General features: G+C 40.0%; 1 protein-coding gene across 2 annotated transcripts in view; it reads right to left on the bottom strand.

Annotated features, from left to right (window-relative positions):
• Positions 1–21,364, bottom strand: part of PPM1L (protein phosphatase, Mg2+/Mn2+ dependent 1L) — a 328,248-nt gene that overhangs the window by 145,367 nt on the left and 161,517 nt on the right. The gene's annotated exons all lie outside the window — the stretch shown is intronic.

A 21,364-nucleotide genomic window follows, 5' to 3' on the forward strand; every position in this document is an offset into this window, starting at 1 on the left:
ATTTCTTATTGTTCTCTCTCAGTCAAGTCAATGGTGAACTATTCAAGGTTCTCAAAGTATCATTTTCCAAAATTATTTAATTATAGGAAAATAATCTATCCAATTGTGTGATGTGGTATGGGCATTTTTAATACCAAACAAAAACCATTAAGGACAGATACACTTAATCTATAATTCTTCTATTATGCTAGAATATTTACACATGGTACAACTTTTTAGATTCAGTTTGTCTTTCACATCTGAAAGACATCCCTGATCCTACTCTGAATTCTTACCTGCTGAGATTTTGTGTAACAGATATTTCCATACAGATGAGAACACACATTTTCAAAAGGTTTGGGCAGGCTACTTTTCCAAAGTACTATACAGACAAATCTTGGCTCAGTTCAGTTCAGTTCAGTGACTCAGTCGTGTCCGACTCTTTGTGACCCCATGAATCGCAGCACGCCAGGCACCCCTGTCCATCACCAACTCCCGGAGTTCACTCAAACTCACGTCCATCGAGTCGGTGATGCCATCCAGCCATCTCATCCTCTGTCGTCCCCTTCTCCTCCTGCCCCCAATCCCTCCCAGCATCAGAGTCTTTTCCAATGAGTCAACTCTTCGCATGAGGTGGCCAAAGTATTGGAGTTTCAGCTTTAGCATCATTCCTTCCAAAGAACACCCAGGACTGATCTCTTTAGAATGGACCCCAGAAGTTATTCTGGATTCATTCACATCTGTTCGGCCATTCATGTATTCAAGAACTATTTGTTAAGCATCTATTCTGTGCCAGTACTACTGCGCTAGGCATATATATCAGTGAATAGCTTTCAGTCTGGTGCAAAAGCTGAGCAAGTAAATGGGCAATTACCATATGGTGCTCTGAATGTCACGAAGATACATACAAGCAAAGGGTAATCAAAGAAGGGGCAGTTAAATCAGTTTTCCTAAGGAAAACACCCTTAGCAGGTGAGTCCTGGATAAGAAGGAGTTAGTGTGCATAGTGTGTGTGTGCAGGGCATGGGGTCGGGGGGGTACAGAAGAATCAGGACAGGAAAGAGGAGAAAGTTTTCCTGATGGCCAAAGCCTTAAATCTTGATGTATAACAATGTTTACTTAATGATTTTGGTTTGAAATCTACCTACAATTTTATTACAAAGAACACAGGATGATTGCTTAATATTTTCTTTATGATTCAGGACCATCATGTCACTGGTATGACTTATATCACAGGGATGTCCTTGGGGCCCAATGGGATTTGCTACATCTTACTATATGATCCCAATTGGTTTTGAAAATCATGTCCTTTTTTTTAATATGATGGTCTCTTCCTCTGATCTGCTATCAGTGTTTCTGCATACAGGAGTCCCTCACCACCTCACCTTCCTTTTTGCTTTTAATAGCCGTGGACCTGGAAACCAGATAACCAGACTTATGAAAGTCATATTTAATAGAAAACATAAGTTCTGAGTGAAGCTAGAGGAATTCTGCTAGGCCTAAAGTCTGTGAAATAGGAGGAAAAGGTATCTATTTTAGTTATCCAGGAATCACATCACTTACTGTCCATTGATTAGATACATTCAAAGTAATCAAGGCCAGAAATATAAATTCTAGAAAGGTCAACAATTTCTAAAAGAAGAAACACTTTCACTGATCTGTCATTTTATAGTTTACATAACAATGTAAGTTTAGATGAAGCCAGCCAGAACAGCCTATACCTAGACTGGGAGACTTCTTTAATACTTTCAGCAACAGGGGGATCGTAAGACCAAATATGTCACACTAATGCATTGGCAGAATGCCTATTCCATCTCACTGAACCAAATACTGCCCTGTGAGCCACTATGTCAACAAGAGCAGATGACGATAAGTGGCAGGAGGGACAGAAATGAATGGCATTAGAAGCATTCAAGAATCCTAATTCCTTCTCTTGCCCTCAGCATCTGTTCTCTAAGTACTCTTGGGAATTATGTCTGTGTTCTCCACCATGAAGTTAGGCTTTAGGGCAATGTACAGAGACAGCACAAGGAATAGCTGATGAGCTAGTGGGTCGCAAAGACTTGGACACAACTGAAGCAATTCAGCACAAGTGTTCCTATAGCTTAAAACAAAGTTGCTGACAGAAAGAGAGATGGCACTATATGTTCCTAAGCCACTTTTTAAAAATTGGTAGCAGACAAGTTCTCTTTTCCTTCCTATTAGAAAGTGAACAGTTGGACGGCATCACCAACTCAATGGACATGAGTTTGAGTGGACTCCGGGAGTTGGTGATGGACAGGGAGGCCTGGCATGCTGCAGTCCATAAGGTTGCAAAGAGTAGAACATGACTGAGTGACTGAACTGAACTGAACTGAGAAAGTGAAAATCATTCAGTCGTGTCCGACTCTTGCAACCCCATAGACTATAGCCCACCAGGCTCTTCTGTCAATGGAATTCTCCAGGCAAGAATACTAGAGAGGGTAGCCATTCCCTTCTCCAGGGGATCTTCCCAACTCAGGGATCAAACCCAGGTCTCCTGCATTGCAGGCAGATTCTTTACCATCTGAGCCACCAGAGAAGCCCTCCCTCCAACTTGGAGGGCCTGATTCCTCCAAGAAGCTCCATGAACTTAATCATGCACATAACCAGCCCAAGTGCCTTCCTGACACCTAGAAATGGAACAGGAGGCATATGGAGCAAAAAGCAGTAGCTGAAGTTGGAAGCATATGTTTCTCAAAGGTGTTGCCAGGAAAAAAATGGAATGTGAAATTAGAACTCAACTGGCAGCTGTCTAAAAAAAATATACTTTAAAAAAAAAAGGTGGATTTCAGAGTGTACTGAAAAGCAATATGAAGACAGGCCTCTTGTTTGAAATCTGATAACATGAAATTGAAGATGACAAAAAGTATTTTTAATCTACATTTTTCTATTATACTCAAAGGAGCTACATCAGAGCAAATGTATTACATTTTAGCAACCAGACCAATATTTTTATTTTGATTATGTATTGAAACCACTACTGTGGCAAGATTTTCAGTAATTTCCTGTAGTCAAAAAGTACTTTGAATATTCATGATATCTAATAAAGAAGTTATATCTAGAATATATAAAGAATCATTACAACTCAACAAGAAAGTAAACAACACTATTAAAAAAAATGACCAAAGACATGGCACTTCATAAAAGTAGATATATGCAAATAGACAACAAGCACATCATTAGTCACCAGGAAAACACAAATTAAAACCACAATAAAATACCACTACACGTCTAATATACTGGGTAAAATTTTGAAAGAATGACCATGCCAAGTGTTCACAAAGATGCAGAGAAACTTGAACTCTCACTCACTACTGCAACAAAAAATGGTACAACCCCCTGGAAAACAGTTTTTCAGTTTCCTAGAAAGGTAGACATACACGTAGTATACAGCAAGCAATTCCACTCTTAGGTATTCATCCAAGAAAAATCAAAACATATTTCTAATCAAAAATTGTACATGGAAGCAACCTAAGTGTCCATCAACAGATGAATGGATAAAGAAGCTGCATTATATATATATATATACACACACACACACACACACATATACACAGAGATATATATATATATATATATATATATATATACATGGAGTATTAGTCAGCCATAAAAAATGAAATAATGCCATTTGCAGCGATATGGATGGACTTAGACATTATCATCAGAGAAGGCAATGGCACCCCACTCCAGTACTCTTGCCTGGAAAATCCCATGGATGGAGGAGACTGGTGGGCTGCAGTCCATGGGGTCGCTAAGAGTTGGACATGACTGAGTGACTTCCCTTTCACTTTTCACTTTCATGCATTGGAGAAGGAAATGGCAACCCACTCCAGTGTTCTTGCCTGGAGAATCCCTGGGACAGGGGAGCCTGGTGGGCTACTGTCTATGGGGTCGCACGCACAGAGTCAGACACGACTGAAGCGACTTAGCAGCAGCAGCAGACATTATCATACTAAGCGAAGTAAGTCAGAGAAAGACAAATATTATATGATATCACTTATATGTGAAATCTAAAAAATAGACAAATGAACTTATTTATAAAACAGAAACAGACTCACAGACATAGAAATCAAACTATGGTTACCAAAGAGGATGGGGAGATATGGATAAATTGGGAGTATAGAATTAACATAGATATACTACCATATACAAAATAGACAGCAAGCCTTCACTGTATAGCACAGGGAGTTATGTTCAGTATCTTATAATAAATGATACTGGAAAAAAATTGGGAAAATAATATATATATATATATATGTATAACATACTCTCCTGTACACCTGTTACCAATACAATATTGTAAATCAACTATATCTCAATAAAAAAATTGTACATGAATGTTCACAGTAGCTTTATTAACAGGAGTCAAACATTGGAAACAACCCAAATATCCATGAGGAGCTTAATGGACACATACTTAGAAGTGAAAAGGAAGGAATTGCTAATATACAGATAGACAGGACTGAATCTCAGAAACATGCTGAGCAAAAACAAGCCAGACAAAAAGAGTACACGTGGTACGATTCCTTTCAGATGAAATCCTAGAAAAGACCGATCTAATCTACAGTGACAGAAAGTATATCAGCAGTTGCCTGGGGCCAAGAGCCAAGGTAGCAAATAACTGAAAAGGGGCACAAGGGAACTGTCTGGAGTAATGAAATATTCTATATTTTGATTGTGGATTACACAACTATACCAATTTACCAAAACCCACTGAAATATACTTAAAATGGGTTTGCTTTATTGTAGATGTATTATGGGAGAAGGCAATGGCACCCCACTCCAGTACTGTTGCCCGGAAAATCCCATGGATGGAAGAGCCTGGTAGGCTGCAGTCCATGGGGTCTCTAAGAGTCAGACACGACTGAGCGACTTCACTTTCACTTTCCACTTTCATGCATTGGAGAAGGAAATGGCAACCCACTCCAGTGTTCTTGCCTGGAGAATCCCATGGACAGAAAAGCCTGGTAGGCTGCAGTCCGTGGGGTCGCACAGAGTCAGACATGACTGAAGCGACTTAGCAGCAGCAGCAGCAGATGTATTATACCTCAAAAAGGGTGATTTTAAAATGTTTCATGTTAAAACTAAAAATATTACTGAAATCATATTTTCTTCAACTTCTGACAATATGGTTCTCTACCTCTAGACAGCCTAGGTTCCCTACACTTGTCTGAAATAAAAAATTTACCCATTTTGCAGCCTCCTAATTTCACTTTTTGTAAATTACCACCCTCAAAACTCATGAATCCAACTCTACTAGCTGTTGAGGGGCCAAGAATTCCATACCCTTATTTGAACCTCTGCTCTTTATCTTTTTAAACATAGCCCCAAGATAACTCAAATATTTTGAAAAATTCATAACTCATTTGCATGGAACATAAATATGTTATCCACAGAACATCTTAGCTACAGGGCATCCCGCTAAACATCCCATCTGTCCCCTGAAAACCTGCTTCATACTCAAGTTACCCCATCACAGAATGTAATGCTGTCAAATACACATCTCAAAATAGTTATCAAATCCAAGGTTTACAAAAAAACTCAGGGTTATTTCACTATTTGGGATATCCCAAATATCCCTCTCTCTCTGCTGGAGGGTCTCTGACTACATTATAAAATCATTTGGGAAGGAATCATTTATTATCTCCCATTTACCCAGGTGGCACGCACTAGTGGTAAAGAATCCACCTGCAGTGCACAAGACGAAGGTTTGATCCCACTCCAGTATTCTTGCTGGAAAATCCCATGGACATATTAGCCTGGTGGGCTACAGTCCACAAGGTCACAAAAGAGCTGAACACAATTGAGCATACACACACACACACACACACACACACACACACACACTTCATGACTCACAGCACCCACAGCAGCCCTCTGAACTTCATAAATACTTAACAACCGTTTGTCATATCAATTAGTACATCGACCTATCAAACAACCTGCTGTAATTAACACTTCAACAATTTCTATCAGACACACTTCAATTTGAGCAAATAACTCTCCAGCATGGACAGTCACATTCTTATAGAAGGTCATAGGAGATTCAGAGACGTGAACTGGTAGAATTGGGGAAATTCCAGGCTTTAGTAGAGGAACGGGAATGCCTTCAGAATCCCTCCGACAACTGCCTCTCAGTATCTTTTCCCTATTTTTAAGAGTTTGCTCTCCCAGTGCAGAATCCTGTCAACAGAAGGCAGCGCCGTGGTGTTACAGAGTGCACCGATGCTAAATTTAAGGCTTTACTTTAAGTGTTTCGGTCTCTTCCTCTGTGATTAATGGGTAGGGTTAAAAGTTAAGGGGAAGCTCTTTGAAAACACAAAACCAGCAATTATAAAGGATTATTTTCTAACAAGTAAGAGGTGAAGAGGCATGAATTTGCTCAGAGAAGGCAAATAGACCCCAGCTTGCATAATAATTTGCCTGACTGAAGCACTTTTTTAGGAAAAGCTGAGAGTTAGGTTTGTCCCAGGATTTATTTAGGCTTTGTCCTTTAGGCTTGAAGAATAAAAACACCAGGTGATCTCTAAATTCCATTCAATTTTCAGGGCATGTGGTTCTATTTAAATCCCAACTATCCCTTCTCACTACTAATTTAACACAGATTAATCTCATAAACTGAGAAGTCTTTACCACCAGCTTCTCTGCTTTCCTTCCTGAATGTAGAGAGACAAATAACCTGTAGGGGTTTAAGACTCTCCCTCCACCATCAAGAGCAGCAGAATTGGTATCGATATGAGATTAAAGCCAAATAGCCCCCATGTTTGAAAGTAGGACAGACCAAAGTTCTTGGTCTACTCTGCATGCCCCTTTTGTATTCCTCTACCAGAGTTTATGGGGCTTCCCAGGTGGCTCAGTGGTAAAGAATCCACCTGTCAATGCAGAAGACTTGGGTTTGATCCCTAGGTCAGGAATATCTCCTGGAAAAGGAAATGGCAGCCCATTAAAATATTCTTGGCCTGGGAAATCCCATGGACAGAGGAGCCTGGTGGCCTACAGTCCATGGGTCAAAAAGAGTCAGACACGACTGAGAACACATCACAGTCTATAGACGTTACTAATCCTCCCTTGAAGTGCCTTCTCCCATGTATAATAAGGCTGCTCCTGGCTTGGGAGGACCCTTGCCTCTTCTGTGTTATGATTACTGTTTCCAAACATAAGGTATGCTTTTTAAAAAGGAAAGTAGTGGTATGTAGATTACATATATAGTCACAACCTCTGTGCAGAGACTTTCTCCCCCATTTTCATGGGTATTTACAAAGTAGCATTCAGGGAAACTGAGAAACAACTATCCAACAAAAAGTATTTCTTTGTATAAATATCCCATCCATTTTTATTGGTCCAAATGTAATAAGGATCCATATTTCTTCTTTATACGTCATTTTAATGTCAAATATCCAAAGAAAAAGCAACTCTTAGGTCATGACTTCCATCATAAATAGAACCTAATAAAAACATGATCTAATACTTTAAAAAGCAGTTCTTGAGTTGGCTTTAACAATTTAACGGCCATTCAAGTTTAAAGACTAATAAAAACTGACAACTTTTTAAGGGCAAACACATTCAAATAGGTTTATATTTCAAACAAGAACCAAATAAAAAAATAAAAAGATTTTCCTTCTTTGCTGAATATTCTCCTTCTGTCCCTCCAGAATCATTCTCCACCCTCTATGGTGCTCTGTCCTGAACTGCTGATCTGTACAGCCAGCAACAATTGGAGTCTCTTGCCTTCTAGATTCTCAGTGGGTTTGACTAACGGAAAGTAGGAGATTTGACTAAGGGGACTGGAATGCAAAAGTAGGAAGTCAAGAAACACCTGGGGTAACAGGCAAATTTGGCCTTGGAGTCCAGAATGAAGCAGGGCAAAAGAGTTTTGCTAAGAGAACACACTGGTCATAGCAAACACCCTCTTCCAACAACACAAGAGAACACTCTACACATGGACATCACCAGATGGTCAACAACGAAATCAGACAGATTATACTCTTTGTAGCCAAAGATGGAGAAGCTCTATACAGTCAGCAAAAACAAGACCAGGAGCTGACTGTGGCTCAGATCATGAACTACTTATTGCCAAAATCAGACTTAAATTGAAGGAAGTGGAGAAAACCACTAGACCATTCAGGTATGACCTAAATCAAATCCCTTATGACTATACAGTGGAAGTGAGAAATAGATTTAAGGGACTACATCTGATAGATAGAGTGCCTGATGAACTATGGATGGAGGTTCGTGATAATGTACAGGAGACAGGAATCAAGACCATCCCCAAGAAAAAGAAATGCAAACAACCAAATTGGCTGTCTGAGGCCTTACAAACAGCTGTGAAAAGAAGAGAAGTGAATAGCAAAGGAGAAAAGGAAAGATATAAGCATCTGAATGCAGAGTTCCAAAGAATAGCAAGAAGAGAGAAGAAAGCCTTCCTCAGTGATCAATACAAAGAAATAGAGGAAAACAACAGAATGGGAAAGACTAGAGATCTCTTCAAGAAAATTAGAGATACCAAGGGAATATTTTATGCAAAGATGGGCTCAATAAAGGACAGAAATGATAGGGACCTAACAGAAGCAGAAGATATTAAGAAGAGGTGTCAAGAATACACAGAAGAACTGTACAAAAAAAGATCTTCACGACCCAGATAATCACGATGGTGTGATCACTCACCTAGAGCCAAACATCCTGGAATATGAAGTTAAGTGGGCCTTAGGAAGCATCACTACAAACAAAGCTAGTGGAGGTGATGGAATTCCAATTGAGCTATTTCAAATCCTGAAAGATGATGCTGTGAAAGTGCTGCACTCAATATGCCAGCAAATTTGGAAAACTCAGCAGTGGCCACAGGACTGGAAAAGGTCAGTTTTCATTCCAATCCCAAAGAAAGGCAATGCCAAAGAATGCTCAAACTACTGCACAATTGCACTCATCTCACATGCTAGTAAAGTAATGCTCAAAATTCTCCAAGCCAGGCTTCAGCAATACGTGAACCGTGAACTTCCAGATGTTCAAGCTGCTTTTAGGAAAGGCACAGGAACCAGAGATCAAATTGCCAACATCTGCTGGCTCATGGAAAAAGCAAGAGAGTTCCAGAAAAACATCTATTTCTGCTTTATTGACTATGCCAAAACCTTTGACTGTGTGGATCACAATAAACTGTGGAAAATTCTGAAAGAGATGGGAATACCAGACCACCTGACCTGCCTCCTGAGAAATCTGTATGTAGGTCAGGAAGCAACAGTGAGAACTGGACATGGAACAACAGACTGGTTCCAAATAGGAAAGGAGTACATCAAGGCTGTATATTGTCACCCTACTTAGTTAACTTACATGCAGAGTACATCATGAGAAACGCTGGGTTGGAAGAAACACAAGCTGGAATCAAGATTGCTGGGAGAAATATCAATAACCTCAGATATGCAGATGACACCACCCCTATGGCAGAAAGTGAAGAACTAAAGAGCCTCTTGATGAAAGTGAGAGAAGAGAGTGAAAAAGTTGGCTTAAAGCTCAACATTCAGAAAACGAAGATCATGGCATACTGTCCCATCATTTCATAGGAAATAGATGGGGAAACAGTGGAAACAGTGTCAGACGTTATTTTGGGGGCTCCAAAATCACTTCAGATGGTGACTGCAGCCATGAAATTAAAACATGCTTACTCCCCGGAAGGAAAGTTATGACCAACCTAGACAGCATATTCAAAAGCAGAGACATTACGTTGCCAACAAATGTCTGTCTAGTCAAGGCTATGGTTTTTCCAGTGGTCATGTATGGATGTGAGAGTTGGACTATAAGGAAAGCTGAGCACAGAAGAATTGATGCTTTTGAACTGTGGTGTTGGAGAAGACTCTTGAGAGTCCCTTGGACTGCAAGGAGATCCAACCAGTCCATCCTAAAGGAGATGAGTCCTGGGTGTTCACTGGAAGGACTGATGTTAAAGCTGAAACTCCAATACTTTGGCCACCTGATGCAAAGAGCTGACTCACTAGAAAATACCCCGATGCTGGGAAAGACTGAGGGCAGAAGGAGAAGGGGACGACAGAGGATGAGATGGTTGGATGGCATCACCAACTCAATGGACAAGGGTTTGGGTGGACTCCAGGAGATGGTGATGGACAGGGAGGCCTGGCGTGCTCCGGTTCATGTGGTCGCAAAGAGTCGGACACGACTGAGCGACTGAACTGAACTGAACTGAAAAGGCTGAGAGGACAGTTAGGTTGAGACATTTGTCTCCTTGGACTCTTCCCTGTCAGACCACAGACTGGCAGCGGCTACATTCCTGTTCCTGTTGAACAGTCAGCTTCTCACATCTCCAGCTCTTGCTGTTTTCCAATAATAGAATACCTCTTCCCCTTAAGGCTTAGGAGTAGCATCAGCTTCCCACTGTTGCTAGCTCAGGACTCCTTCACCATCCCTTTTTGATTTCTCTTGTCTCTGTCACACTGTTATAAATGGTCCTTTCATTAAATGGGCTTCCCTGGTAGCTCAGCTGGTAAAGAATCCGCCTTCAGTGTTGGAGACCTGGGTTTGCTCCCTGGGTTGGGAAGATCCCCTAGAGAAAGGAATGGCTACCCACTCCAGTATTCTGGCCTGGAGAATTCCACAGACTGTATAGTCCATTGGGTTTCAAAGAGCTGGACACGACTGAGCACCTTTCACTTTCACTTTTTCATTAAATATAGTGACAATACTTGGAAAGGAATTGGCCAAGATGTGATGAAGAAAATAATTGAATCTCAGCAATAAATGTAACAAAATATAAAACACACACGTGTGAGTGCTCACTCACTCAGTCATGTCCAAGTCTTTGGACTGTAGCCCGCCAGGCTCCTCTGTGCATGGGATTTCCCAGGCAAGAATACTGAAGTGGGTTGCCATTTCCTTCTCCAGGGGATCTTCCCAATCCAGGGAACAAACCCAGGTCTCCTGCACTGCAGGTGGATTCTTTATCACTGAGCCACCTGGGAAGCCCCAGTACACGCATAACTAAGAGCAAAAATATTACATTGCCAATTCAGAAAAGTGAAGAAGCACAGAACAAATAAAAAATATAAACCTGAGAGAAAAAGAAGCATGCAGATACTTTATATGATAACCTCCTAAATATTATTGCTTAATTATTCTTAGTTTTTGATGTGAAAGGTCAATATTCCACATTTATCAATGAACCAGTGTCAATTGTAAGAACATAATGATCCCAGGTGAACAGGATTCAGTGTGGACAGTAACGAGATTGAGAATGACCAATGGACAGAACATGCTCTATAGAGCTGGAGTAGTAGGGCCACAACAAGAATACTTATCCAGAAAGACACTGTTGTATATTAGAACTGGAAGAGAAAATGCAAAAGAAATTCAGTAGAGGTTAGGTTAACCTTAAATGAGGTTAGGTTACCAAATCACATAGTTAAAATTACCCTTAAGATCCTTAGAAAGGGTCAGAGAAACACAATAACGTCTCTGTTGAGTCTACGTCAGCCAGCCTTTCCTCCAACACTGGAACAGACCTTTATTTTTCTGCTGTGAACCAGATGAAAAAGTTGGAGCACATTGTACAGAATCACATATTTTTCAACACCAAAATCACACCCAACAAGGCAAGAAGCTCACAACCTAAGAGACACCAGGCCAGCAAGATGACTTAGGAAAAGCAGGTACACATCTCATGCGACAGGTGCACTCCAGGAACAGCACAGGGGAATGAATGGCTCACACCATGAACGATGTTGCCTGTCTGTCTCCCTCTCCTGTCTCTATCTCAGTCTCTCTCTGTCCCCCCACCACCCCGTTCCCTCCGTTTCCTTCTTTCCCTTTCTCCCTCTCTCTCTCCACTCCCAAAATATAATGTGCATACGACAATAAGCTACTGCAGTCAAACATGGTGGAAAAGATCTAGTTATAATGACAGATGACAGCAATGCAGCACTGAAACGTTTAAAAGATAAGGTCAGTAAGAATTTGGCCCAATGATTTGAGCTCGCCTTCCCAATGCAATAGACTGTATTCTTACCCTTATCATCTTTCCCTCTTCTACACTAGAATTCTACGAAATATTTCCCTGAAATGGAGGGGAGATACATCATGGTAGGGGGGAGGGGGCGGTGGTGGTGGTATGGAAACACTATGGCTCTAAAAGTCAGGAGACCTAGGCTCCAGGATGGCTGCACCCTACTAGTTTTGTGAACACGAACATGTTCCAAGACTTTTCTAGGCCTCAGCTTTTTATTTTTAGAAATATAAGCATATTATCCTAGACAGTGATTTCTCGACAGTAATTTTCAGCTCTGCATTATGCCTTTATTTCCCATACACCAAGTTTTGAAATCTTTTTTTCCTAGTACATAATGAATCTCTTGTGAAGTGTTACAGCCAAATGCTTAAGAGCTTGGGCTCTGAAGTACAAAAAATCTGGGTTCAAATCCCACCGCTGTCACTTTCTGTGACAACAGGCAAGGTTGCTAACCTCTCTGACCTTGTGTTTTCCCTTCTAAGATGCAAGACAATAATATTCCTTTTGCAATAGGACTGCTATGAAGACAAAGAATACATATGAGTCACCTACTATAGTGTCTTGTAAGCTTTAAATAAATTTTATTATTGATGATGTTGTTGTTATTAGAATAAAAATGGATTAAATGTTTGGTTAAAATGAAGCCCCAGAGGAATGGGAAGCAAGTGATTCCTAGGGTATCAAACCAACACCCCTTGCCTCATTAGCTCCTTGTGCCAATCCATTAAGCTCTCAGTTCAAATCTTGTCCAAGATATCATGTCTATTCTGGCTTCACAGTCTAGGATAGGCTTCCAAAATATGGACAGTGGTCTGTGCTTAAATAGAAGCAGAAAACCTATTTAAAACTGAGATTATTTGCTTGTATGAGAAGAGGTCAAATAAGGTTATCTAGGATTTTATTCTGCTAAAAATATCACACATACTCCTCCATATTTCTTTTAAGTTTAAAAAGTATATTTTAAAAGAGAGAAAAAGAAAGAGGTGAAATACCTAGAATTCAACTTCTACTAATAGAAAGGTTGAGGACAAGAACTTACATGGCATACAAGAGAGTTAATAAAAGATACAAACTATTTGGTATTATGATATTAAATGACATTAATAATATTAAATGATATTAAAGCATGTTTATTTTCATTAGCTCTTGCCCATTGAAGAGCAATTTAATCCCAAACACAGAATCACTTCAAATTTGAAGAAAGCTGAGCGCCGAAGAATTGATGCTTTTGAACTGCGGTGTTGGAGAAGACTCTTGAGAGTCCCTTGGACTGCAAGGAGATCCAACCAGTCCATCCTAAAGCAGATAGATCCTGGGTGTTCTTTGGAAGGACTGATGGTAAAGCTGAAACTCCAATACTTTGGCCACCTCATGCGAAGAGTTGACTCACTGGAAAAGACTCTGATGCTGGGAGGGATTGGGGGCAGGAGGAGAAGGGGACGACAGAGGATGAGATGGCTGGATGGCTCACCGACTCGATGTACATGAGTTTGGGTGAATTCCAGGAGTTGGTGATGGACAGGGAGGAACTAAACAGACCTACCAAATCTGATTCTGCTGAGTCTTCTTCCCCATGTCTGTAATTCTGTACAACTGTTGTAAAGATTAGAAACTGGAAATACAAGACAGTTAGTAGGGAGTCTGGCAGATAATAAGTGCACATAAATAGTGACTCTTGTCATTACTCCCACATAGCCTCAATTGTGAGTCTTCATGAAGGACTGCTGAACTGAATTAGAACTTTATTGTCAGAATCTCACTTTGCTGTCCTACCAGGTGGCACTGTTGGAAAAGAATCTGTCTGCCAATGCAGGAGACACAAAAGACATGGGTTTAATCCCAGGGTCAGGAAGATCCACTGGAGAAGGAAATGGCAACCCACTTCAGTATTCCTGCTTAGAAAATCCCGAGAATAAAGGAGCCTGGCAGGCTATAGTCCACAGGGTCACCAAGAGTCAGACACGACTGAATATGCACATCACAGGGCACTTGGGTTAGCCTGGTCCCCTGATAACCCAACAAGAAAGAGAAATGACAGCAAGCTATCAATTTAGTGAGGCCAGGTCTCGAGACTCTGTCCCAGTTTGTGCCTGTGGTTCAGCAGAGGTCAGAGTAACTGAGGCCTCAGGATTAAAAAGCAATCTCATGTGAGGCTGTTTCGCTGAATAATTTGTTAGGAATCCTTTTCGTGAAGTTAGATCATTTAAATTGGCACCACAGCCATGTCTGAGAGAGCCCAAGGCAGGTCTCACTCCTCATTAATATAAATTAAATTCCTCAGGAGACACTGTGAGTCTTCCCACCTGACAAACAGTGTTGACATTTGCTGGATTTCCCTCTGACCTTTCTGGACTTAAGAAATATCTCCAAATATCAGCTATGAATAAGCTATTGTTTTGGTTTGTACTTCACCTCTATCCCTGAGAGTAAAGCATTTTTGTCAACTTTGTTTTTTTAGAATGACCCTTCATTTAATGTGTCACCTTCCTTTTATGTTCACACATGAGGTCGTACATGCCAGAAGAGAAGCAAGTGTGAATGGAATAACAATTCTGAGGCATGATTCTTTATTGGAGATCTTTTTTTCCTCCATCAAGTAAAGACAGGTGATTTTTTTTCTTCCTGAAAAGTCAAAGCTAAAAATCTTTCATTTGGTATCTCAAATCCTAGAAGTAATATTAAAAGGTATATTAAAATAGCACCTTTTCTCCATTTTGTTGGTACTAATAGAGCTCATTAAATTACACAGTTGTAAAATGTTAACGGGGAGAAAGGTTCTTGCTAAGTGAGTGATTGGGTGGAGGTGGGATGCTGAGAATATTGTTATTAAAATATGCAAACATGAATGTTCACCGGGGATAGTGTAGACTAGAGCTTTTCGCAGTGCCATTTCCCTGTACCCAGCTATCAGTCTTGCTAATTATCACACCACCATTCTGGTAGATGAATTTTGATGAATTATAAAAAAAGGGATCTTTGAGATCAGCTAATATAACCTACATATTACAAATCAGAAAGATGAAGTCTGAAGAGGAGAAGTCATTTGCTCAAAGCTTTAAAGCCCATTAGCTGTCACAGCCAGTGCCAGCACTGAGCTCTCTTGGTCTCTTTGCCCAGTTCCACACTCCTTTATTATTAGGAATAAGGGTAAAGGCTATCTCCACTGTAGAAATGCATGGAGGTGTAAAGGTCAGGAGACTAAGAAAAGCAAAAAAGCACTATCTAGTCAGAGACTTCAGAGGCATCATCTGATGATGAGGCCCTACAAAAGTCAATAATATGAGAAATGTCACCCATTCATCGTGAATAGGGTAGTAATCAACCCAGCTGTAAGAAGTGTTAACAGTCAAAGGAAGGGTGTACATAGAGCTACACTCACTGTGAGCACCCAACAGTAAAAACACAAAAAATAAAGCACTATTTCTACTTGGTCATGGAACCATCTGACTATCTAAATAAAATTTCCAAATGACCTTCTAATAAGGCTAGAGAAGACCATAATGATTCCCATTAATGTCAACTTGAATTATGATTGTGTCAAAATTTCCATCATAACTCCAGGCAAAGCTATCAGAAACACAATGCTCTCAGCCAATAAATATCTTTCCATTTTTGACCATAATATTGTAAAGAATGATTTTTGTCATTTTAAAACACTTTAGTAGTGGAAAATGAAACATAAAGCATCATTGCTCACAATGGCTCCTATACTTACTTTTTAAAGGGAGTAGGAAGGTTATAATCTTGAACATGTTATCAATCTTCATGATGACATATTTCTACCCTAAGAATTGATTTGCTATGAGTAAATGGAAGGAAACTTCCTTTAAAAAATAAATGTAATTTGATAAATTATTTGCCCAAGATTCAGTTCTTAACTTTGAATACTTAAATATAATCACTAGAGAAAAAAGAAAAACACAAATGGAAAATAAAATTTAAGTTTTAATTAAAAAGATGTGCAGCTGAATTGATTTATAAAACAAACTATAATCCCCTAAAATACTACTTTTCTTCAACTTACAAAATTCAAGTTAATACACTGAAAGGCATTGGAAGTTAAAGTTTTTTTCCTACACACTATTATTTGTATGTGTGCATGCAAGCTCCCTCTCTCAGTCATGTCTGACTCTTTGTGACCCCATGGACTGTAGCCCACCAGGCTGCTCTGTCCATGGAATTTTCCAGGCAAGAATACTGGAGTGGGTAGCCATTTCCTACTCCAGGGGATCTTCCTGACCTAGGGATCAAACCCATGTCTCTTGCATCTCCTCCACTGGCTGGTGGATACTGCACCACCAGGGAAGACCCTCACACTATTGTTTAATTCTAGGTAAAATTATAAGGAAGGAACTGAGGGAAAAAAATACTAAAAATGCATTTTCCCCAAAAATCAATTCAATAAATATTACTGAACAAGCTATAATGTGCAAAGCTTTCCTCTAGATATTTCATAAAATCCCTAAGGAACTTTCAGTCTAGCTCTGGACTAAATTAAAAAATAATAGTAGTAATAACTATGATACTCAGTGTAACATGGTGAGCGGGCAGGTGTGAATCAGAGAAGCTTAAAGAAAAAGCAGCATTTGAGAGGGGACTTTAGGAAGGTAGACGTTAGTATAGATAGGAGAGGACAACAAACAGCAGAGTGGAGCAACATCTTAGTACTAAGACAGCCATTAAAAAACTTTGGCTGGGGCTTCCCTGGTGGCTCAGTGCTAAAGAGTCCCCCTGCCAAGGCCAGTGCAGGAGACTCAGGTTCAATCCCTGCTCCAGGAGGATCCCATGTGCCGCAGAGCAACTGAGCCCGTGTGCCACAACTATTGAGCCTGTGCTCTAGAGCCTGGGAGCTGCAACTACTGAGCCCATGAGCCACAACTATTGAAGCCCGAGAGCTCCTGCTCCACAAGAGAAGTCACTGCAATGACACCGTGCATCACCAACGAGAGAGTAGACCCCACTTGTAGCAACTAGAGAAAAGCTCACGTAGCAATGAAGACCCAGCACAGCCAAAATAAAAATAAGTAAATAAAATTATTTTTAAAAGTTTTGGTTGGTGTAGGAGGGTCCTGCTAACAATATTAGACCACCTTACACTGTTGTTAAACTACATTTCTCCATTTATAAAGCATTTTCTCCTTTTCCTCCCCCTCTTCCTTATCCTTCTTCCTTAATAGATAGTAGGGGTTTGGGTGACACTCCTGATGTCCTTACTGAGACGACATACCCAAAGGATCAAGAACCCCAAACAAAGCACTCTTCTAAAAATTTCTCAGAAACTCTATGAGTGTCACATTCTAAGGTACAGAATGGACAACTATTATTCCCACTGGCCACAAAACAAGTTCAGAAGGCACAGTGAGGACTCAAATGAAAGCTGTAGGTGAATAGTAGCACTGCGGGAACTCTGGCAGGTCTTCAAAACTGACAACTTAAGAGCTTTTCCCACCAGGCTCACCAAAGTGAGGACAAAGTTCAGAGTGAGGCTGTATACAGTAAGGTCCCAAGACACATCTAACCCCTGTTCTTAAGCAATAACGTGAATGTAACATCAGATAGAAGCTATGAAAATTGACTTTACTCCCCCAAGGCACAGGGTAATAAAAGACACAGAAGAAAAAAAAAAAGACATGTAGTTTGGCAAAAAGGAATAAAAATAGGTAATAATAAGTTAACAAGGTCTTATAAAGTGAATTACAATATCATAGTAATCTAGAATTTAAAAATCATTAGATCCATGTTTCTGAATTGATCATAATGCCTGGTTATGGGAAAATCAAGTCTCCTGAAGGCAAATTTGTTATTGAGTGTATATATACATATATTTTTTTTTGAATGGTTTTTTTAATGGTACAAAAACTTTCATTTATTTATTTAATTTTTGGCCACATTCCAAAGCATTGGGACCTTAGTTCCCTGACAAGGGATCGAATCTATGCCCCTGCATTGGGAGGTGGAGTCCTAACCACTGGTGTCTGCATGCTTAGTCACTCATTCTTGTCCAGCTCTCTGCAACCCCATGGACTGTAGCTCACCAGGCTCTTCTTTCCATGGGATTCTCCAGGCAATACTGGAGTGGGTTGTCATGCCCTCCTCCAGGGGATCTTCCCAACCCAGGGATTGAACCCAGGTCTCCACAATGCAGGTGGACTGGACTGACAGGCATGTATATTTTTTATACAAAAAGAAAAAAGGTCACTAACAAAATGGGCAAAGCCAAGGTCCTTTGTGGTTGTTTGCCCTGTTGCTAAACAAGATTCTATATATACTGAACTGAAGAATGAGTAGTATGCCAGGGATCGGGGGATTAGATGGTTCCTATCTCAGCTCCACTAACTGGCTTTGCAATCTTGGGCAAAATACCTCACCTCTTCAGGTCTTTGTTTCTGACCTGAAAAATGAAGCAATTCGCCTGAGTTATATTTATGGGTCCTTCTTCTCTAATGGAGTCTATTCATTCCCAAGTTTTTGGACATATGAGAAAATTCAAAAGATTACATGAGCCATTTTCCCTTAGTATATTATTACAAAACTTGTACATATGAAAGTCTAAAATACATACAGAACAGGTGAGTCAAGCTCCACGGACCCAATATAACACCCAATACTTACATAGCACTTTAGCGTTTCAAAGTGCATTTTCATGTATCTCCCACACCTTAAAGACACACTCATACGTACTTGCAACAGAAACAGAAAGCAATCTACATTTTCCTTGCAATACTGGAGATATTAAAATAGCAATAGAATTTCAGTGTAGTGTTTCTATCAGTGCTAGAAGTGCCTGCTACAAGGTCCATCATTTTTTACTTCATTTTTACACCATAATTTTACTTTGGCAAAATATGCAAAACAAATTACATAACTCAGCTAAAATGTCCTTCAAGTATGGTACATTATCTTAAACTACACTGAAGGTTAAAGATAACTTAGACACTCATAGGGTCAAGCCTTTACTTTGGGATCATTGACCAACTTATTGGGGGATGGACAACAGGGGATAATCTTGGTCCATCAGTTTGACATAGGAAACTCTATAAATAAAAACAATTTCATCCACTTTCACCTTCATATTTTGACATCTGGAGGCTGGTTTTGAAATCAGGAAAACGACAGATAAGACTGAAGAGGAAATGCTATTTGGTTCATGTCCCAGGGATATTATTTAACAAAAGGGCTGAGTGAGCTATTTCAATAGCTCAGCAAGAGAGAAGGCAAATGCACTATATGCTACTTACGATGCTTTTAGAAACATCCCAGGAGGTATCCATTTTGGCAACTTATACACATTCCTTTAGGCATTTTCCTGTATTGGTTCCCTGACTTCTATATAGAGAAAAGTTTTATCCATTGCAAGAAAGAGAGGCAGCAAGAAGTATATGCATTTTGATGATGACAAGAAAGCAAGTGCAATATATTTTGAGATACATGGTCAGGAAGTGAAGATATCTTGCTTCTGTGAATTACTGAACACAGCCTTCTTTGATCTGCTATGTGATATTTTACATGCATTGATTATATATATACATATTTTATAGCTTTATACACTATATATTATATTATTACATAGTTTTACTTGAAAACTATTAAGAAAAAATTATGAGGATCTTTTTCAAAATACCAAAAACTTAGATTAAAAAATATATATAGTGATACAGCAAAAAAAAATTTGATTTCTACTGAAATGACTGATATTTATTATCCTACTATCAATAAATTTCAGGAATCTAATTGTAATCTCCCCTGTTTCCAGAAATGAAGATATATGGTAAAAAACCTAAATTCTATTTCTAATCTCCTTGAAAGGGGAAGTAAAGTTGCTCAGTCGTGTCCAACTCTTTGCGACCCCATGGACTGTAGCCTAACAGGATCCTCTGTGCACAGAATTTTCCAGGCAAGAGTACTGAAGTGGGTTGCCATTTCCTTCTCTAATCTCCTTAAAAAGTGCTAAAAACTTGAAAGAAACATTCCAAGAGAAGTAATATCAGTTGCTGAGTAGATCCTTGATCATTCTGAGCCAAATTATAAATTCACTTTACCTAAAATCTGCAGCAGAGAGTTTTCTACACATTGCATTACTTGGTTTGAAGATACATTAATGTCGGTTTAAAATATTCATGAGATTTTCCAGGTAAAGAATCTGCCTGCAATGCAAGAGGCTCGGGTTCAATCCCTGGATTGGGAAGATCGCCTGGAGGAGGAAATGGCAACCCACTCTGGTATAATTGCCTGGAGAATCCCATGGACAGAGGAGCCTGGCGGGCTACAGTCCATGGGGTCGCAAAGAGTTGGACACAACTGAGCAACTTCACTTTCACTTTCAAGGAGATTAGAAAGATAGAATTTAGGATTTTTTACCATATGAGTCAGACATGACTTAGTGACTAAATAACGACAACCAAATATTCATAGAGAAGTTAATTAGGCTTAGAAATAAACTTATAAACTCTAAAATATATTTCCATCACATAATAACAGTCCAGGCATGCCACGTCCAGCTCTTTGCAACCCTACAGACTATAGCCCACCAACTACTGTGTCCATAGGATTCTCCAGGCAAGAATACTGCATTGGGTTGCCATTTCCTACTCCAAGGGAGCTTCCCAACCTAGGGATGGAACTCCCGTCTCTAACATCTACTGCATAGACAGGTGGGTTCCTTACCACTAGCGCCACCTGGGAAGACCCAGTCCAGGCACCTTACAGTCTATTCTGATCAGTTCAGTCTCTCAGTCATGTCTGATTCTTTGCAAACTCATGGACTGCAGCACACTAGGCTTCCCTGTCCATCACCATATCCTGGAGATTTTGCAAATTCATGTCCATAGAGTCAGTGATGCCATACAACCATCTCATCCCTGTTGTTCTTCTCCTCCTGCCTTCAATATTTGCCAGCATCAAGGTCTTTTCTAATGAGCCTGCTCTTCACATCAGGTGGCCAAAGTAATGGAGCTTCAGCTTCATCATCAGTCCTCCCAATGAATATTCAAGACTGAAATCCTTGCTGTCCAAGAGATTCTCAAGAGTCTTCTTCAACACTACAGTTCAAAACACCAATTCTTCAGTGTTCAGCTTTCTTTATGATCCAACTCTCACATCCATACATGACTACTGGAAAAACCATAGCTTTGACTAGATGGACCTTTGTCGGCAAAGTAATGTCTCTGCTTTTTAATATGCTGTCTAGGTTGGTCATAGCTTTCCTTCCAAGGAGCAAGCATCTTCTAATTTCATGGCTGCAGTCACCATCTGCAGTGATTTTGGAGCCCCCCAAAAATAAAGTCTGCCACTGTTTCCATTTTTTCCCCATCTATTTACCATGAAGCGATGGGATTGGATGCCATGATCTTAGTT

This window comes from Bos indicus x Bos taurus, chromosome 1 (assembly GCF_003369695.1).
Source record: "Bos indicus x Bos taurus breed Angus x Brahman F1 hybrid chromosome 1, Bos_hybrid_MaternalHap_v2.0, whole genome shotgun sequence".
Lineage (NCBI taxonomy): Eukaryota > Metazoa > Chordata > Mammalia > Artiodactyla > Bovidae > Bos > Bos indicus x Bos taurus.